Source organism: Somniosus microcephalus, chromosome 4 (genome assembly GCF_052327205.1).
Source record: "Somniosus microcephalus isolate GS21.2 chromosome 4, FLI_Smic_1.0, whole genome shotgun sequence".
NCBI classification, from domain to species: domain Eukaryota; kingdom Metazoa; phylum Chordata; class Chondrichthyes; order Squaliformes; family Somniosidae; genus Somniosus; species Somniosus microcephalus.
The window spans coordinates 318,153,757-318,174,312 of record NC_140990.1 but is presented as its reverse complement, the minus strand read 5'-3'; the positions used below and the strand labels follow the sequence as shown (position 1 = coordinate 318,174,312).

Below are 20,556 nucleotides of genomic sequence, written 5' to 3'. Positions count from 1 at the left end.
GTTTGTGTAGTTCTTCTCTTGTTTCTTTTTTTTTTGCTTTGGCTTTTTTTTTCCCTCTATTTTCCTCTGGGTTTTTTTTTTCTTTGGTAGTCTTTCTGGCGGTCTTTTCCTTCTATACTTTGTCTAGACTAATCTAAACTTAAACTAAACTAACTTAACTAGAACTAAATTTAATTTTAAAACCTTTTAAAAATTGAAATGAAATGAAACTTTTTTTCCCCACTTTAGACACTAAAAACACTAAAATCTCAGCAGCCCATCTTCAGCGTGTGTATTCACTCTGTCTGCTCCTGGAGACACTTGGACTGGGAACAATGTACAGGGTGTGGACAGAGAAGTAGAAGCTCAAATGCGTAACTCTCAAAGTACGAGTGCAGGTAGGTAAAGTCATGAAGGCCAATAGCATTTATGGTTTTAGAAACAGGAGCGTAGAGTACAAGAGTAAAGAGATGATAAATTTGTACAAGGCAGTGGTTAAGCTGCAAAGTAGATAAATATTTTAAGCAAAGGAAACTGGATAGAGAGCAAGATAGCGGGATTAGTTTTCGATTGCTCCAGCAAAGAGCTGGAACAGACACGGTGAGCCAAATGGTCACCTTTGTGCTGTAAACCGCAATGGATCCGGAGTTGAAGTAGTTTGTTTGGTCTTGGTTTCAGGGGGGTTAGTTAGGATGGGGGAGGAGCCCCTGCATACTAGTGATCGTGTCATTTTCCATTGTTTCCCTTCATAGCCAGTGGATGGGTTGCTGTACTGGGAGAACAGTTTATGGTGAGTGAGTCTCCAGGAATGGGCCCCAGTTCTGGGCGGAATTATGCACTGGTATGCATCCCGCATGTCTTTCAGCTGCATGTTGTGGGGTAGACGGGCTATACATAAGAACATAAGAAATAGGAGCAGGAGTAGGCCAATCGGCCCCTCGAGTCTGCTCCGTCATTCAATAAGATCATGGCTGATCTGATCCTAACCGCCAATCCACTATCACAGAACCATCTCCTGAATCTAACAGAATTAGACACACGAAATAGGAGCAGGATCAGGCTACACGGCCCCTGGGCCCGCTCCGCTACCCACAGGGCCATGACCGATCCGAACCTAGACTCATGTCCAAATTCCTGCCCGCTCCCCATAACCCTTAATTCCCTTTACTTCTAGGAAACTGTCTATTTCTGTTTTAAATTTATGTAATGATGTAGCTTCTACAGCTTTTTGGGGCAGCATATTCCATGGACCTACCACCCTCTGAGTGAAGTAGTTCCTCCTCATCTCAGTTTTGAAAGAGCAGCCCCTTATTCTAAGACTATGCCCCCTAGTTCTATTTTCCCCCATCATCGGGAACATCTTCCCCGCATCCACCCGATCCAACCCCTTCACAATCTTATATGTTTCAATAAGATCGCCTCTCATTCTTCTGAACTCCAATGAGTAGAGTCCCAATCTACTCAACCTCTCCTCATATGTCCATCCCCTCATCCCCGGGATTAACCGAGTGAACCTTCTTTGTACTGACTCGAGAGCAAGTATGTCCTTTCTTAAGTATGGACACCAAAACTGTACGCAGTATTCCATGTGCGGTCTCACCAATACCTTGTACAACTGAAGCAATACCTCCCTATTTTTATATTCTATCCCCCTAGCAATGAAAGCCAACATTCCATTGGCCTTCTTAATCACTTGCTGCACCTGCATACTAACCTTTTGAGTTTTGTGCACCAGGACCCCCAGATCCCTTTGTACTTCAGTACTTTCCAGTTTCTTGCCATTAAGATAATAACTTGCTCTATGATTTTTCCTGCCAAAGTGCATAACCTCACACTTTCCAGTATTGTATTCCATCTGCCAAATCTCTGCCCACTTACTTAGCCTGTCGATGTCCCCTTGCAGGTTTTTTATGTCCTCCTCACTCACTACTTTCCCTCCCATCTTAGTATCATCTGCAAACTTTGATATGTTACACTCGGTCCCCTCCTCCAAATCGTTAATATAGATTGTAAAGAGTTGGGGACCCAGCACTGACCCCTGCGGAACACCACTAGTTACTGATTGCCAGTCTGAGAATGAACCATTTATCCCAACTCTCTGCCTTCTGTTAGATAGCCAATCCTCTATCCATGCCAGAATATTACCCCCAATCCCGTGATTTTTTATCTTAAGCAATAATCTTTTGTGTGGCGCCTTGTCAAATGCCTTATGGAAGTCTAAATACACTGCGGCCACTGGTTCCCCTTTATCCACCCTATACGTTACTTCCTCAAAGAACTCCAGCAAATTTGTCAAACATGACTTCCCCTTCATAAAACCATGCTGACTTTGTCCTATTAAATTATGATTATCCAAATGTCCTGTTACTGTCTCCTTTAATAATGGACTCCAAAATTTTACCTACCACAGATGTTAGGCTAACCGGTCTATAGTTTCCAGCCTTCTGTCTACTGCCCTTTTTAAATAAGGGTGTTACATTAGCAGTTTTCCAGTCTGCCGGGACCTTTGCCGAGTCCAGGGAGTTTTGGAAAATTATTACCAATGCATCCACAATCCCTACCGCCACTTCCCTCAAGACCCTAAGATGTAAGCCATCAGGTCCAGGTGATTTATTCGCCTTGAGTCCCATTATTTTACCGAGTACCACTTCCTTAGTGATTTTGATCGTGTTTAGCTCCTCCCCCCCCCCCCCCATAGCCCCCTGTTTGTCCAGTGTTGGGATATTCTTAGTGTCCTCTACTGTAAAGACTGATACAAAATATTCATTCAGTGTTTTTGCCATCTCCATATTTCCCACCATTAATTTCCCGGTCTCCTCCTCTAAGGGACCAACATTTACTTTAGCCACCCTTTTTCTTTTTATATAACTATAAAAACTCTTACTATCTGTTTTTATATTTTTTGCTAATTTACTTTCATAATCTATCTTCCCTTTCTTAATCAATCTTTTTGTTATTTTTTGCTGTCTTTTAAAGTTTTCCCAATCCTCTATCCTCCCACTAGATTTGGCTACCTTATAAGCCCTTGTTTTTAGTCGAATACTATCCTTAATTTCTTTACTTAGCCACGGATGGCTGTCTTTTCTTTTACACCCTTTTCTCCTCAGTGGAATATATATTTTTTTGGAAGTTGTAAAATAACTCCTTAAATGTACACCACTGATCATGTATCGCCTTACCCTTTAATCTATTTTCCCAATCCACTCTACTCAATTCTGCTCTCATACCTTCATAGTCTCCTTTATTCAAGCTACAGAGGAGAGGGATATATCATCTTGCAGCTAGTAGCAAGAATTTTGCTAGCCTACATTGCAGGGGAGGGAGGGGGCAGCCCCAACAAACACTGAGCTTGGTCCATTGAGATTGTAAGATCAGTCATGGCCTTGGTGATCTCATAGAGTGCTATCTGGGACCGCTGGATGCCCGACCACATCCAAACTTTGTGGTGGAGGGTGCCCTTCTGGTCTCGGACTCTTTAAGAGTCGTCTGGAGATATGAAATATGTGGAGCTTGTCTGCAGGCAGTTGTGATTAGGATTTGACTCCATACCTCTTACCACACTGTGGGGGGAGGGCAGGGAGGTGCAGGTAGAGAGAGGGCGAGACCGTGCCACAATCACTTGGATCTGGGCATTGTCTGAAATTTGTGAAGCCGAGTTCCTTTTTTATCTTTTAGGTTATGGGTGCTGGAAGTATTTGAAGCATATTCACTGCCTCTTTCCTGCTTGGAGGTCCAGGTTATAGAATTGTTAACTGTAACTTGGCCAGCAGCATCTGAAATGGGTGGAGGGGGCAGGGAGAATATTCATCTTGGCATTCACCCTATCCAGGAGTGATGTGAACAGGTATTCCATCCGGTTAGATTAGCATATATGCTGTTTTTAGAGACCTAATGGGAGTTCCTTTTTGAAGTTCTACCCTACGTAAACTTGAGGTCATTCAAAACTCGGCTGCCTGTGTCCTAACTCGCACCAAGTCCCGTTCACCCATCACCCCCTGTGCTCGCTGACCTACATTGGCTCCCAGTTAAGCAGCGCCTCGATTTCAAAATTCTCATCCTTGTTTTCAAATCCCTCTATGGCCTCGCCCCTTCCTATCTCTGTAATCTCCTTCAGCCCACAACCCCCCCCCCCGAGATATCTGCACTCTTCTAATTCTGCCCTCTTAAGCATCCCTGATTATAATCGCTCAACCTTTGGTGGCCGTGCCTTCTGTTGCCTGGGCCCTAAGCTCTGGAATTCCCTGCCTAAACCCCTCTGCCTCGCTACACCTCTCTCCTCCTTTAAGATGCTCCTTAAAACCGACCTCTTTGACCAAGCTTTTAGTCACCTGCCCTAATTTCTCCTTATGTGGCACGGTGTCAAATTTTTTCTCTTCTAATGCTCATGTGCAGCACCTTGGGACGTTTTAATACATTAAGGCGCTATATAAATACAAGTTGTTGTGATATGTTCAGTGTCTCTAAAGTGAAACACTGACCCAGCAAAGGGTAGGATTCCTGTATTTGTGTGCAGGACATGCCCTCTGTTTTACAGCAGTTCAGTAAATTTAGATGTGCAGATTCAGGATTTTAAATGCTCGATTTTTTTTTTTAAGAAGTGGCTTGTTCACTTAAAATGGTGTGCTGTGTGCTCTGAGGCTTATTTAAAAGAGCAAATATATTCAGTGACTGGATTTGTAGTGGAGGAAAAGGGTTTGGTCAGGAGAACTATGTTTTGTAACTAGTATTAATCGGTACATTCTTCAAATGAATGAACTAAATCAATGTGGAAGTTTAAAAATGTATTATTCAACATAACTAATATTGCTGTCAATGCAAAGATTTGATGCAAGGTTTTATTTTACTTCGATTTGTCTGATCTGGGCTGGTGTGGCAGCAGTAGTGCTCATTTGGCCTCAGCATCTCTGGGCTACAGAGGCAGAAAACAACCAGAGTTACAACTCCTGATCCCTTGCCAATATCACACACTGGAAAGCTATCATGTTTGGCTCCCACCAAAATGTCTATACCCTAACGCTCTTTCCTTTGCCCCTCCCTTTTTTATTCTCTCTCTCTCTCTCCAATATCTATGTTTAGTTTGAGCCTTGGCTGAGTTACAAAAGTTAGCCACCTATTTCCACTGCAGCATTCGTAACAAGATAGATGAGTTGACGGCACAAATAGAAATAAATGGGTATGATCTGATCGCCATTACAGAGACGTGGTTGCAAGATGACCAAAGCTGGGAATTGAATATTCAGGGGTATTTGCCATTTCGTAAGGATAGGCAGAAAGGAAAAGGAGGTGGTGTAGCTCTGTTAATAAGGGATGAGATCAGTGCAGTAGTGAGAAATGATATCGGCTTAGAAGATCAAGATGTAGAATCAGTTTGGGTGGAGATAAGAAATAATAAGGGTAAGAAGTCACTGGTGGGAGTGGTCTACAGACCCCCAAACAGTAGCCACACTAGGACAGAGTATAAATCAAGAAATAATAGAAGCTTGTAAGAAAGGTACGGCTACAATCATGGAAGATTTTAATCTTCATATTGATTGGACAAAGCGAATTGGCAAAGGTAGACTTGAGGAAGAGTTCTTGCAGGATGGTTTCTTGGAACAATACTTTGTGGAATCAACCAGGGAGAAGACTATTTTAGATCTGGTAACGTGTAACGAGGCTGAATTAATTAATGATCTCGAAGTGAAGGATCCTCTTGGGAAGAGTGATTGTAGCATGGTAGAATTTCAAATTCAGTTTGAGGGTGAGAAAGCTAGGTCTCAAACTAGTGTCCTGAACTTAAATAAAGGTAATTACAAAGGCAGACTTGGTTAAAGTGGACTGGGAAAATATATTACAGGGTAAGACTGTAGAAAAGCAGTGGCAAACATTTAAGCAGATATTTCATAACTCTCAGCAAAGATCTGTTCCAGTGAGAAAGAAAGACTCTAAGAGAAGGATGAACCATCCGTGGCTAACTAAGGAAGTTAAGGATGGTATCAAATTGAAAACAAAAGCATACAATGTTGCGAAGAATAGTGGAAGGCCAGAGGATTGGGAAATTTTTAAAAACCAGCAAAGGACGACTAAAAAAAATGATAGAGAAGATAGCTTATGAGAGTAAGCTAGCAAGAAATATAAAAACAGATAGTAAGAGTTTCTACAGGTATATAAAAAGGAAGAGAGTAGCTAAAGTAAACGTTGGTCCCCTAGAGGATGAGTTTGGGGAATTAATAATGGGAAACAGGGAAATGGTGGAGACTTTGAACAAATATTTTGTATCGGTCTTCACAGAAGAAGACACTAAAAGCATCCCAATAATGGATAATCAAGGGGCTATTGGGGTGGGGGACTTAAAACTATCACTAGAGAAAAAGTACTAGGCAAACTAATGGGACTAAAGGTGGACAAGTCCCCTGGACCCCGATGGCCTGCATCCTAGGGTCTTAAAAGAGGTGGCTGCAGAGATAGTGGATGCATTGGTTGTAATCTACCAAAATTCCCTGCATTCTGGAGAGGTTCCAGCGGACTGGAAAACCGCAAATATAACGCCCCTATTTAAGAAAGGAGGGAGACAGAAAGCAGGCAACTATAGACCAGTTAGTCTAACATTTGTTGTTGGGAAAATGCTGGAGTCCATCATTAAGGAAGTGGTAGCAGGACATTTAGAAAATCATAATATAAGTCAAGCAGAGTCGGCATGGTTTTATGAAATGGAAATCCTGTTTGACAAATTTGCTGGAGTTCTTTGAGGATGTAACGAGCAGGTTGGATAAAAGGGAACCAGTAAATGTCGTGTATTTGGATTTTCAGAAAGCATTCGATAAGGTGCCACATAAAAGGTTACTGCACAAGATAAGAGCTCACGGGGTTGGGGGTAATATATTAGCATGGATAGAGGATTGGCTAACTACCAGAAAAGAGAGTCTAGTGGGGTGCCGCAGGGATCAGTGCTGGGGCCTCAACTATTTACAATCTATATTAATGACTTGGATGAAGGGACCGCGTGTAATGTAGCCAAATTTGCTGCTGATACAAAGATAGGTGGGAAAGCAAATTGTGTGGAGGACGCAAAGAATCTCCAAAGGGATATAAATAGGCTAAGTGAGTGGGCAAAAATCTGGCAGATGGAGTATAATGTGGGAAAATGCGAGGTTATTCACATTGGTAGGAAAAATAAAAAAGCAAATGTATTATTTAAATGGAGAGAGATTACAAAATGCTGAGGTACAGAGGGATCTGGGGGTCCTTGTGCACGAAACACAAAAAGTTAGCATGCAGGTACAGCAAGTAATTAGGAAGGCAAATGGAATGTTGGCCTTTATTGCAAAGGGAATGGAGTATAAAAGTAGGGAAGTCCTGTTACAACTGTACAGGGTGTTGGTGAGACCACACCTGGAGTACTGCGTACAGTTTTGTCTCCTTTATTTAAGGACGGATATACTTGCATAGGAGGCAGTTCAGAGAAGGTTCACGAGGTTGATTCCGGAGATGAAGGGGTTGTCTTATGAAGAAGGGTTAAGCAGGTTGGGCCTGTACTCATTGGAGTTTAGAAGAATGAGAGGGGATCTTATTGAAACATATAAGATTCTGAGGGGGCTTGACAGGGTAGATGCAGAGAGGATGTTTCCTCTCGTGGGGGGGAAATCTAGAACTAGGGGGCCTAATTTCAGAATTAGGGATCGCCCATTTAAAACGGAGATGAGGAGGAATTTCTTCTGAGGGTTGTGAATCTTTGGAATTCTCTTCCCCAGAGAGCTGTGGAGGCTGGGTCATTGAATATATTTAAGGTGGAGATAGACAGATTTTTGAAAGGTAAGGGAGTGAAGGGTTATGGGGAGCGGGCAGGGAAGTGGAGTTGAGGCCAAGATCAGATCAGCCACGATCTTACTGAATGGCGGAGCAAGCTCAAGGGGCCGAATGACCACCTACTGCTGCTACGTCTTATGATCTTTATAACTCTGCCCATCTCTGTCCTTATCTGACTCCCCGCCCCCCTCCACCACTTCTGCTGAAACCCTCATCCATGCCGCCGTCACCTCGAAACTCAATACCCCTACTGCTCTCAACTCGGGCATCCAAAAATCTCTTACTCGTGTCCTGTGCTGCACAAAGTCATTTCCCTATTGCCTCCTGTCCTCAATACATTGACTTCAAAATCCTCATCTTCTTTACAAATCCCTCCATGGCCTCGCCTCATGTTATGTCTGCAGTCTTCTCCAGCCCTGTGCCCTAGCTTGCATTCTCTGCTCGTTTGATTCTGGCATATTGTACACCTGGCTCTCCCCCGCTCCAAAATCAGCTTTCCGCTGTCTTGGCCCTGCACTATGGAACTCCTTCCCTGAACCCTTCTGCCTTGCAAAATCTGAACATAAATAGGAGCAGGAGTAGGCTATTCAGCCCCTCGAGCCTGCTCCGCCATTCAATAAGATTATGGCTGATCTTACACCTCAACTACACTTTCCTGCACTATCCCCATATCCCTTGATTCTCTTAATATCCAAAAATCTATCGATACTCAACGACTGAGCCTCCACAGCCCTCTGGGGTAGAGAATTCCAAAGATTCACCACCCCCTGTGGGAAGAAATTTCTCCTCATCTCAGTCCTGAATGGCCGACCCCTTAACCTGAGACTGTGACCCCTGGTTCTAGACTTCCCAGCCAGGGGAAACATCCTCCCTGCATCTACCCTGTCAAGCCCTGTAAGAATTTTGTATGTTTCAATGAGATCACCGCTCATTCTTCTAAACACTGGCGAACATAGGCCTAGTCTACTCAATCTCTCCTCATAGGACAATCCCCCCATCCCAGGAATCAGTCTGGTGAACCTTCGTTGTACTCCATCTATGGCAAGTATATCCTTCCTTGGGTAAGGACACTAAAACTGTACACAATACTCCAGGTGTGGTCTCACCAGGGCCCTATATAATTGCAGTGAGACGTCTTTACTCTTGTACTCAAATCCTCTTGTAATAAAGGCCAACATACCATTTGCTTTCCGAATTGCTTGCTGTACCTGCATGCTAACTTTGTGATTTGTGTACAAGGACACCCGGGTCCCTCTGAACACCAACATTTCCCAATCTCTCACCATTTAAAAAATACTCTGCTTTTCTATTTTTCCTATCAAAGTGGATAACTTCACATTTCTCCACATTATATTCCATTTGCCATGTTCTTGCCCACTCACTTAGCCTGTCTACATCCTCTTGAAGCCTCCTTGCATCCTCCTCACAACTTACACTCCCACCTAGCTTTGTATCATCAGCAAACTTGGATATATTACATTTGGTCCCCTCATCCAAATCATTGATATAGATTGTGAATAGCTGAGGCCCAAGCACTGATCCTTGCGGTACCTCACTAGTTACAGCCTGCCAACCCGAAAATTACCCCTTTATTCCTACTCTCTCTTCTGTCCGTTAACCAGTTCTCAATCTATGCTAGTACATTACTCCCAATCCCATGAGCCCCAATTTTGTTTAATAACCTCTTGTGTGGCACCTTATCAAATGCCTTCTGAAAATCCAAATACTGGGTTTTCTCCGGGTGCTCCAGTTTCCTCCCACAGTCCAAAGATGTGCGGGTTAGGTTGATTGGCCATGATAAAAATTGGCCCTTAGTGTTAGGGGGGATTAAATATGTGGGGTTACGGGGATAGGGCTTGGCTGTCGGTGTAGGGACCGGGTGCTGGGGTTTGGATGATCAGCCATGATCTCGTTGAATGGCGGAGCAGGCTCGAAGGGCCGAATGGCCTACTCCTGCTCCTAGTTTCTATGTTTCTATCCACTGGTTCCCCCTTATCTATTCTGCTAGTTACAACTTCCAAAAAATTCTAACAGATTCATCAAACACGATTTCCCTTTCATAAATCTGTGTTGACTCTGCCCAATCCTATTATTATTTTCTAAGTGCCCTGTTACCGCATACTTAATAATAGATTCTAGCATTTTCCGTACTAATGTCCGACGTTCCCCGTTTTCTCTTTTCCCTCCTTTCTTAAATAGTGAGATTACATTTGCTACCTCCAATCCGTGGGAACCATTCTAGATTCTATGGAATTTTGGAAGATGACAACCAATGCATCCACTATCTCTATAGCCACCTCTTTCAAAACCCTAGGATGTAGGCCATCAGGTCCAGGGGATTTATCGGCTTTCAGTCCCATTAATTTCTCCAGTACTAAAATTTTTACTAATACTAATTTCTTACAGTTCCTCATTCTCGCTAGAGCCTTGGTTCTCCACTATTTCCGGGAGGTTTTTTGTGTCTTCCATGAAGACATGCACAAAGTATTTATTTAATTTCTCTGCCATTTCCTTAGTCCCCTTATAATTTCTTAAAGGAATGTTTTAAAGGAGAAGTTTAGGGAGGGAATTCCAGAGCTTAGGGCCCCGGCAGCTGAAGGCACGGCCACCAATGGCTGGGTGCAAGTTGTTTTAGATCTGATGCTTTTGAAAACATTCTATTTTAATTCAATTTATTCAAACCCATTTTCCCTCGCGGACTGCAGCGGTTCAAGAAGGCGGCTCACAACGACTTCGCGAGGGTCATTAGGGGATGGACAATAAATGCTGGCCTTGCCCGTGACGCCCACATCACATGAATGAAGAAACAAGCTTGTGTTGTTTTCCACCTAAAAGTTTGCTGTTTGAGTTAATTAGGGGGCACTGAAGAAGGGTCTGAATATTATGGCTACGCTGCAGTGTGCTACGATTAAACTGAGGTTCACGAAGTTATTACCCAATGCTACAATTCAGATGTGTCGCTCTATCTGAACAATAAATGAAAGCTGGTCTTGTACCTTTGTTAGGTTTTGAGTGTTTCTTTAGACTACCTGCAACATAAACTTTTTACGCTGCCCTCCACCCCACCCACCGGAATAATTTGCCATAATTTTATTATTGTACCTTATCTTAAGTCATAATTACTTTAAAAAAAAGATTATTTGTGTATCACTTCGTTCAATCAGGTGTACCTTTCCAAAATAGTGACTTATTAAGCCACTTGCAGCTGATGGCCTGTCAATAAATTCCAGATAATGCAAGTGCTAAAATGACTCTTGTGTTGTGCTATATTACATGATTGCAGCAGTTAAAGGTACAAGTGTTTTGTCAGCATTGCTTGACCAGTTCTGTCAGGCACTCGGGGCTGATACCATTGTGTGTTTAATTACACAGTGGAGGGTTTTGTAGTGCCTTTTGTAAGTGAGTGAGTAATGGCTGTTTTGTGACAGCATTAGTGGGAAACTCAAGTCTCTGGAACTGTCGCACTGGCTTAATGACCTGAACAGTTGTATTATTGTCAGAAAGCGCTGGTACATTTTTAGCTGAAGTGATAATTTTGGTCCCTTTTATGCAGCCAATACCTGCAGAAACATTGGTGTCAGCAGCTAGTCCAAGTTTCTATTCCAACTGCATTTAGTTTCTGCTTGTTCAACATCAAACAGAATTCCTGGTCTCGCATTTTCCAACCCCAAGTAGTGGTATTTTTTAACTAGTTGAGCTGTTTTGTCATAAGTTTTCTTGTTTTAGAGGTCATTGTAAACTGAAATACATGGGCAATGGATGGAATTGCAGAATTTTATTCTCTAAGCGCTGATTAAAAATCACATAAGAAGAATAGAATTTGACTAATTCAGTCACCCTGACGACGATGTTCATTTTGATATAAGCTGTTACAAGTATGGAAAAAATGTGTGGCCAGATACAGTACTGGCCTACTCTCATAGGTTCAAATCCCAAAGGATTTCTGGTGCCTGATTATGATCCTTAGCACTGACTTACTATGGGTGTGGAACATTTCAGCATGAGGCTGACCTCCCTCTGTTCTCCAATCTGGTCCCTCCTCACTGTTCACTATACTTCCAAGTTTTGTCTCATCTGCAAATTTAGAATTTGTGCCCCGTACACCCAAGTCCAAGTCATTAATATACAGCAAGAAAAGCAGAGGTCCAAGTACCGATCCCCGGGGAAACACCACTGTGTACCTTTCTCCAGTCTGAAATACAACCATTCACCATTACTCGGTTTCCTGTCACTTAGCCAATTTCCTTTCCATGCTGCCCCTGTCCATTTTATTCCATGGGCTTCATAAGAACATAAGAAATAGGAGCAGGAGTAGGCCAATCGGCCCCTCGAGCCTGCTCCGCCATTCAATAAGATCATGGCTGATCTGATCCTAACCGCCAATCCACTATCACAGAACCATCTCCTGAATCTAACAGAATTAGACACACGAAATAGGAGCAGGATCAGGCTACACGGCCCCTGGGCCCGCTCCGCTACCCACAGGGCCATGTCCGATCCGAACCTAGACTCATGTCCAAATTCCTCCCCGTAACCCTTAATTCCCTTTACTTCTAGGAAACTGTCTATTTCTGTTTTAAATTTATGTAATTTAACTTTGCTGGCAAGCTTATTATGTGGCACTTTATCAAACGCCTTTTGGAAGTCAATGTACACCATGGGAAGCCAGCACAGATTTGTTACAGGCAAATTGTGTTTAACCAACTTGATTGAATTTTTTGATGAGGTAACAGAAAGGGTTGATGGTGGCAGTGCGGTTGATGTGGTGTACATGGACTTCCAAAAGGCATTTGATAAAGTGCCATACAATTCTAAAGAGGCTGCATGAACAGAGAGACCTGGGGGTATATGTGCACAAATCGTTGAAGGTGGCAGGACAGGTTGAGAATGCGGTTAAAAAAGCAAACGTGATCCTGGGGTTTATAAATAGAAGCATAGAGTACAAAAGCAAGGAAGTAACGATGAACCTTTTATAAAACACTGGTTCGGCCTCAACTGGAGAATTGTGTCCAATTCTGGGCACCGCACTTTAGGAAGGATGTGAAGGGCCTTCAAGAGGATGCAGAAAAGATTTACAAGAATGATTCCAGGGATGAGGGACTTCAGTTACATGGATAGACTGGAGAAACTGGGGTTGTTCTCCTTAAAGCAGAGAAGGTTGAGAGGAGATTTGATAGAGGTGTTCAAAATCATGAGAGGTCTGGACAGAGTAGATGGAGAGAAACTGTTCCCAGTGGCGGAAGGGTCGAGAACCAGTGGACACAGATTTAAGGTGATTGGCAGAAGGTCCAAAAGTGACATGAGGAAAATAATTTTTACGCAGCGAGTGGTTATGATCTGGAATGCACTGCCTGAGGGTGGTGGAGGCAGATTCAATCGTGGCTTCCAAAAGGAAATTCGATAAGTACCTGAGAGAAAATATTGCAGGGTTACGGAGAAAGGGCGGGGGCTTAGGACTAGCTGAAGTCATTATAGTGTCATAACGGCACAGAAGGATGCCAATCGGCACATCGAGTCCATGCCAGCTCTCTGTAGAGCAATCCAGTCAGTCCCATTCCCCCGCTCTATCCCTGTAGCCCTGCATGTTTATTTCCCTCAAGTGCCTATCCAGTCTCCCCTTGAAAACATTGAGTGTCTCCGCTTCCACCACTTCCTGGTAATCACCACTCGCTGCGTAAAAAAGTTTTGTCCTCACATCCCCCATGCATCTCTTGCCCAAAACTTTAAATCTGTGTCCCCTAGTCCTTGTACCATCAACTAGTGGGAACAGCCTTTTCCCCGTCTAGCCTATCCAAACCCGTCATAATCTTGTACACCTCTATCAATACACCCCCGCAACCTCCTTTGCTCTAATGAAAACAAATCCAGCTTCTCCAACCTGTCCTTGTAGCTAAGATCCCCCATCCCCGGAACCATTCTGGTAAATCTCCTCTGCACCCTCTCAAGGGCCTTCACATCCTTCCTAAAGTGTGGTGACCAGAACTGGACACAATACTCCAGTTGTGGCCTAACCAGTGCTTTATAAAGGTTCAGCATAACTTCTCTACTTTTGTACTCAATACCTCTATTTATGAAGCCTAAGATCCCATATGCTTTGTTAACCACTCTCAATATATCCTGCCACCTTCAGGGACCTATGCACATTAACTCCGAGGTCCCTCTGTCCCTGCACACTCTTTAAAACTGTGCCATTAAGTGTATATTGCCTCTCCCTGTTCCTTTTGCCAAAATGCATCACCTCACACTTCTCTGTATTAAATTCCATCTGCCACTTGTCTGCCCATTCTGCTAGCCTTTCTGTGTCCTGTTGCAGTCGATTGGTATCATCATCACTGTTTGCCACACCCCCAAGTTTGGTGTCATCAGCAAATTTTGAAATTCTACACTCTCTTCCAATATTCAGGTCATTTATATATATCAAACAAAGCAGTGGTCCCAGCACTGACCCTTGGGGAACACCACTGTCTACCATTCGCCAGTCTGAAAAACTGCCATTTACCACAGCTTGCTCTTTTCTATCATTAAGCCAATTCCTTATCCAAGCTCCCACTGACCCATCTATTCCATGAGCCTCAATTTTGTTAACCAGCCTTCTATGTGGTACTTTGTCAAACGCCTTCCGAAAATCCATGCAGACAACATCCATTGCATTCCCTTTATCAATCCTCTCTGTTACTTCATCAAAAAATTCAATTAGACTAGTCAAACACGATCTGTATTTTACAAATCCGTGTTGGCTCTCCTTAATTAGCTTAAACCTCTCCAAGTGCCTGTTAATTTTTTCCTTGATTATTGTTTCTAAAACTTTACCCACCACTGATGTTAAACTGACCGTAGTCACTAGGATTGCCCTTACACCCTTTCTTGAACAATGGTGTCACATTTGCCACTTTCCAATCCTCTGGCACCTCCCCCGCATCTAGGGAAGATTGGAAAATTATGGCAAGCCCTTCCGCTATCGCCTCCCCCAATTCCCTTTGCAACCTGGGATGCAAGCCATCTGGACCAGGCGACTTGTCCACTCCAAGCATACCCAGCCTTTCTGGTACATCCTGTCTATCAATTTTCACCCCTTCCATTGCTTCTACCGATATTTTGTCAGCATCCGCCTCCTTAGTAAACACCAATACAAAGTACTCATTGAGTATTCTAGCCTTGCCCTGCACCTCTAAGCATTTATCACCTTTGGGGGTATCTAGAACTAGGGGGCATAGTTTCAGAATAAGGGGTCGCTCATTTAAGACGGGGCTGAGGAGGAATTTCTTCTCTCAGAGGGTCGTGAATCTTGGGAATTCTCTACCCCAGAGAGCTGTGGAGGCGGAGTCATTGAATATATTCAAGGCGGAGATTGACAGATATTTGAACTACAAGGGAGTCCACGAGTATGGGGCGAGAGCGGGAAAGTGGTGTTGAGGCCAAGATTGAATCAGCCACGATCTTATTGAATGGCGGAGCAGGCTCGAGGGGCCGATTGGCCGACTCCTGCTCCTGTTTCTTATGTTCTTATGTTTGTCTGATAGGCTCCAACCCTGCCTCTTACTACCTGCTTACTGTTTACATGCCGGTAGAAGATCTTTGGGTTCCCTTTTATGTTAACTGCCATTCTACTCTCATATTCTCTCTCTGCCAATCTTATTTTCATCTTCACATTGTATTTGCTCTGGTTCTCCCTTGAAACATAGAAGATAGGAGCAGGAGTAGGCCATTCGGCCCTTCGAGCCTGCTCCGCCATTCAATGCGATCATGGCTGATCATTCAAATTCAGTACCCTGTCCCTGCCTTCTCCCCATATCCCTTTAGCCTTAAGAAATATATCTAACTCTTTCTTGAATATATTTAATGAACTGGCCTCCACCGCCCTCTATGGCAGAGAATTCCACAGGTTCACCACTCTTTGGGTGAAGAAATTCCTCCTCATTTCAGTCCTAAATGGCTTACCCCTTATCCTTAGACTATGACCCCTGGTTCTGGACTCCCCGGCCATCGGGAACATCCTTCCAGCATCTAGTCTGTCCAGGCCTGACAGAATTTTATAGGTTTCGATGAGATCCCCTCTCAATCTTCTAAACTCCAGTGAGTATAAGCCCAATCGACACAATCTCTCCTCGTACGTCATTCCTGCCATCCCAGGTATCAGCCTGGTGAATCTTCGCTGCACTCCTTCCATGGCAAAAACGTCCTTCCTCAGATAAGGTGACCAAAACTGCACACAATACTCAAGGTGCGGTCTCACCAAGGCCCTGTACAACTGTAGCAAGACATCCTTATTCCTGTACTCGAACCCTCTTGCTACGAAGGCCAACATACCATTTGCCTTCTTAACCGCCTGCTATACCTGCATGCTTACCTTCAGCGACTGGTGCACAAGAACACCCAGGTCTCTTTGCACTTCCCATTCACCCAATCTATTGCCATTCAAATAATAATCTGCCTTCCTGTTTTTGCCTCCAAAGTGGATAACCTCACATTTATCCACATTATAGTGCATTTGCCATGTTTCTGCCCAATCACCTAACCTGTCCAAATCGTACTGGAGTTTCATGACATCCTCCTCACAGCATACCCTCCCACCCAGCTTTGTGTCATCTGCAAATTTGGAGATATTACATCCAATTCCCTCATCCAGATCATTAATATATATTGTGAACAGCTGGGGTCCTAGGACCGATCCTTGCGGTACCCCACTAGTCACTGCCTGCCACTCGGAAAACGACCCGTTTATTCCAACTCTTTGCTTTCTGTCCGCCAACCAGTTCTCTATCCAAGTCAATACCTTGCCCCCAATCCCATGTGCCTTAATTTTGCCACTAATCTCATGTGGGACCTTATCGAAAGCCTTCTGAAAGTCCAAATACACCACATCCACTGGTTCTCCCTTATCTATTTTACCAGTTACATCCTCAAAAAATTCCAGTAGATTAGTCAAGCATGATTTACCTTTTGTAAATCCATGTTGACTTTGTCCGATCCTGTCACTGCTTTCCAAGTGCTCTGCTATTACATCTTTTATAATGGACTCTAGCATTTTCCCCACTACCGATGTCAAGCTTACCGGTCTATAATTGCCCGCTTTTTCTCTACCACCTTTTTTGAATAGTGGGGTAACATTAGCTACCCTCCAATCCATGGGTACTGTTCCAGAGTCTATCGAGTTCTGGAAGATGACCAGCAATGCATCTACTATTCCTAGGGCCACTTCCTTAAGTACCCTGGGATGTAGATTATCAGGCCCTGGGGATTTATCGGTCTTCAGTCCCATCAATTTTCCTAACACCATTTCCCTACAAATACTAATTTCTTTCAGTTCCACCCTTTCATCAGACCCTATGTTCCCCGGTATTTCTGGGAGGTTATTTGTGTCCTCCTTTGTGAAGACAACCAAAATATGTATTTAGTTGGTCTGCCATTTCTTTGTTTCCCATTATAAATTCCCCCGATTCTGACTGCAAGGGACCTACGCTTGACTTCACCAATCTTTTTCTGTTCACTTATCTATAAAAGCTTTTACAGTCAGTTTTTATGTTCCCTGAAAGCTTACTCTCATATTCTATTTTCCCTTTCTTAATTAATCCCTTTGTCCTCCTTTGTTGAATCCTGAACTGCTCCCAATCCTCAGGATTATTGCTTTTTCTGGCCAAAATTTGTATGTCCTCTCCTTGGATCTTATGCTATCCCTAATTTTCCTTGTTAGCCACGGTTGAGTCACCTTTTTTGTTTTATTTTTATGCCAAACTGGGATGAACAACTTCTGTAGTTCATCCATTCGGTCTTTGAATGTTTGCCATTGCCTATCCACCGTCAACCCTTTGAGTGCCATTCCCCAATCAATCCTACCCAACTCGGTCCTCAGACCATCGTAGTTTCCTTTATTTAAATTGAGGACCCTAGTTTCTGAGTCAACTACTTCATTCTCCATCTTAATGAAGAATTCGATCATATTATGATCGCTCCGACCCAAGGGGCCTCGTACAACAAGATTGCTAATTAATCCTTTCTCGTTACATAATACCCAGTCTAAGATGGCCTGATCCCTGGTTGGTTCCTCGGCATATTGGTCCAGGAAACCATCCCGTAAACACTCCAGGAATTCCTCCTCCACAGTATTGTTACTAATTTGGTTAGCCCAATCTATATGTAGATTACAGTCACCCATGATGACTGCTGTGCCCTTATTGCACGCTTCTTTATTTTCCCTTTTAATGCCATCCCCAACCTCCGCCTTACTGTTTGGAGGTCTATATACCACTCCCACTAATGTTTTTTTCCCCTTAGTATTTCTCAATTCTACCCATACAGATTCCACATCATCAGAGCTAATATCCTTCATTACCATTGTGTTAATCCCTTCTTTAACCAGTAATGCTACCCCACCTCCCTTTCCTTTTTGCCTATCTTTCCTGAATACCGAATACCCCTGGATGTTGAGTTCCCAGTCTTGGCCATCCTTGAGCCACGTTTCCGTAATCCCAACCAAATCATATTCGTTTACCTCTATTTGCGCAGCCAATTCATCCACCTTATTATAAATGCTCCTTGCATTAAGACACAAAGCCTTCAGGCTTGTTTTTTTAACGCTCTTAGCCCTATTAGAATTATTATTTACTGTGGCCACGTTTGATTTAAACCCTTGATTTCTCTGACTGCCACTTTTGTTTTTCTCCTTCCTATCTTTTGCTTTTATCCTTGTTTCCCTTTCCTTTGTCTCCCTGCTCAGGTTCCCAACCCCCTTCCATTTTAGTTTACTTGACAGGCATGATGCACCCTCTTTTTTGTATCATCATCTTCTCTATCTCTCTCGTCATCCAAGGAGCCCTTGCTTTGGTTCCCTTACCCTTCCCTCTTGTTGGAATGTACCTAGCCTGTACTTGGAACATCTCCTCCTTAAAGATCACCCATTGTGATGGAGTCTTACAGAGAGTTGGCACAGACTCGACGGGCTGAATGGCCTCCTACAGTGCTGTAATTATTCTATGATTCTATAATTCTACCACGTCAACCACATTGCCCTCATCCATCCTCTCTGTTACCTCATCAAAAAACTCGGTCAAGTTCGTTAAACACGATTTGCCTTTAACAAATCTGTGCTGGCTTTCCTTAATTAATCCACACTTGCCCAAGTGATTGTTAATTTTGTCCCTGATTATCGTTTCTAAAAGTTTCCCCACTACCGAGGTTAAACTGACTGGCCTTTAGTTGCTGGGTTTATCCTTACAGCCTTTTTTTGAACAATTTACAGGGCACTTTCCTTACACCATTCTTTCTAAGCACTAATAAATAATTCAGCATGAATAGGTTGCATTCTATAGCATCTATTTCAATTGATGTGCTGTTCTTTTTTCAATTGAAAGACCTTTTAGATATATTTTCCTGTGTGTGAGAGATTTTATCTGTATGAAAATATCTGGAATAGTAATAGTTTTTAATGTTCTGTTTAATCCTGCAACTGATTGCTTTATTTGTTTTGGGGGAGGGGAGTGTGAGGGTGATTGCCTGAGGGTTTATGTTTCTGAAAGTACAATTTGTGTCAAATATCAGTGCAGTTCAAAGAGTGGTCACTTATTTAGAAAAACCTTTTGCTGTGCTAGTGATTTTTTTTAAATGACATTGAGCCCAAAATAGAAATACCACCAGTCATTATAAATAACTGAATACTCGAGAATTCCCACAGACAGGAACATCGGTTAAGTCCTAAGTTGCAACCAGATATGTGGACAATTCTAGTTGTGCACAACATGATACTGAAACCAGCAAGAGTACATGTGAAATTGATGTGATGATATGACCACATCAAGGTTTTTATTAAGGTTAACCAGGTGCAAAAAAAAAAGGGCCTGGATTTTGCGGTTAGCAGCGAACGAATACTGCTTGCTGTTCATTACGCTTGCAGCTGCCCGCAGACTTTTAGTGGGCTTTTGCGCGGCAAGTTACGGTAATTAGAGAGTAATTTCAACGCAGTGCCCTCTACAGGTGATCTAGGACCAGTGTGAGCAGCGCAAGCAACAGCGTGTCTCTTCAACCAATCAGATTGAAGAATCCTTACTGAGACAGAGTCTAAACCAGGAAGTGTAAGTTAGAATATTGGCCCAGAAATTCGGGTCGGGGCTTCCCGCGGGTGCAAGCCCCCGACCTGCACTTAACTAGCGCGCCGGCCGTTGTGCTGTGGACCCGCGTGGGATTCCGGTCCTGGGCCTCTTCCAACTGCCGGCGCGCAGTGCTTGCGTATCCCAGGGGCGCAGTTAGTTCGATGCGTCCCCTGGAATCAGGTGGGCCATGGAGAGCCAATGGTAGCAGGGAATGCTTCATTCATAAGTTTGACAGGAAGGGCTGTCAAACCTATAAATACTATAAGCCCCAAAACATCACTGAAACTTCAAATAAATTTTTAAAAAACATCACATTTTTTAAATAACTATAAATTACATGAAATAACTATTTTAAACAATTTAAATTTTTGAAAAAATTAATTACATTTTATAATGGGGCTAAAAATAAACTTACCTTTCTTTAAAGTATTTTAAAATAATAAACCTGTGGAAAAAATATTTTAATTTTAATAATTCACCACTTATCTTGAAAAGTGTAACTGCTGGAGACTTACCCTCCCGGGAAAACCTGCTTAAAAAAAAGTAAGTTCGATGCGCACACGCCGCCTCTCCGGCGCACGCGTTCCACCTGTCAACCCCTTCTTTCAGGGGAACGGAAGTGCCAGTTTCCCGCGCATGCGCAGTGCATGCACGAAACCGGCACTTTTGTTGGGCCTACGCGTGAGTACCCCATGCGTACTCACGCGTT

At 43.3% G+C, this 20,556-nt stretch overlaps 1 protein-coding gene across 5 annotated transcripts in view; it reads left to right on the top strand.

Annotated features, from left to right (window-relative positions):
- The window catches only part of ttll4 (tubulin tyrosine ligase-like family, member 4), a 136,040-nt gene that overhangs the window by 31,818 nt on the left and 83,666 nt on the right, over positions 1-20,556 (top strand). The window lies entirely within an intron of this gene.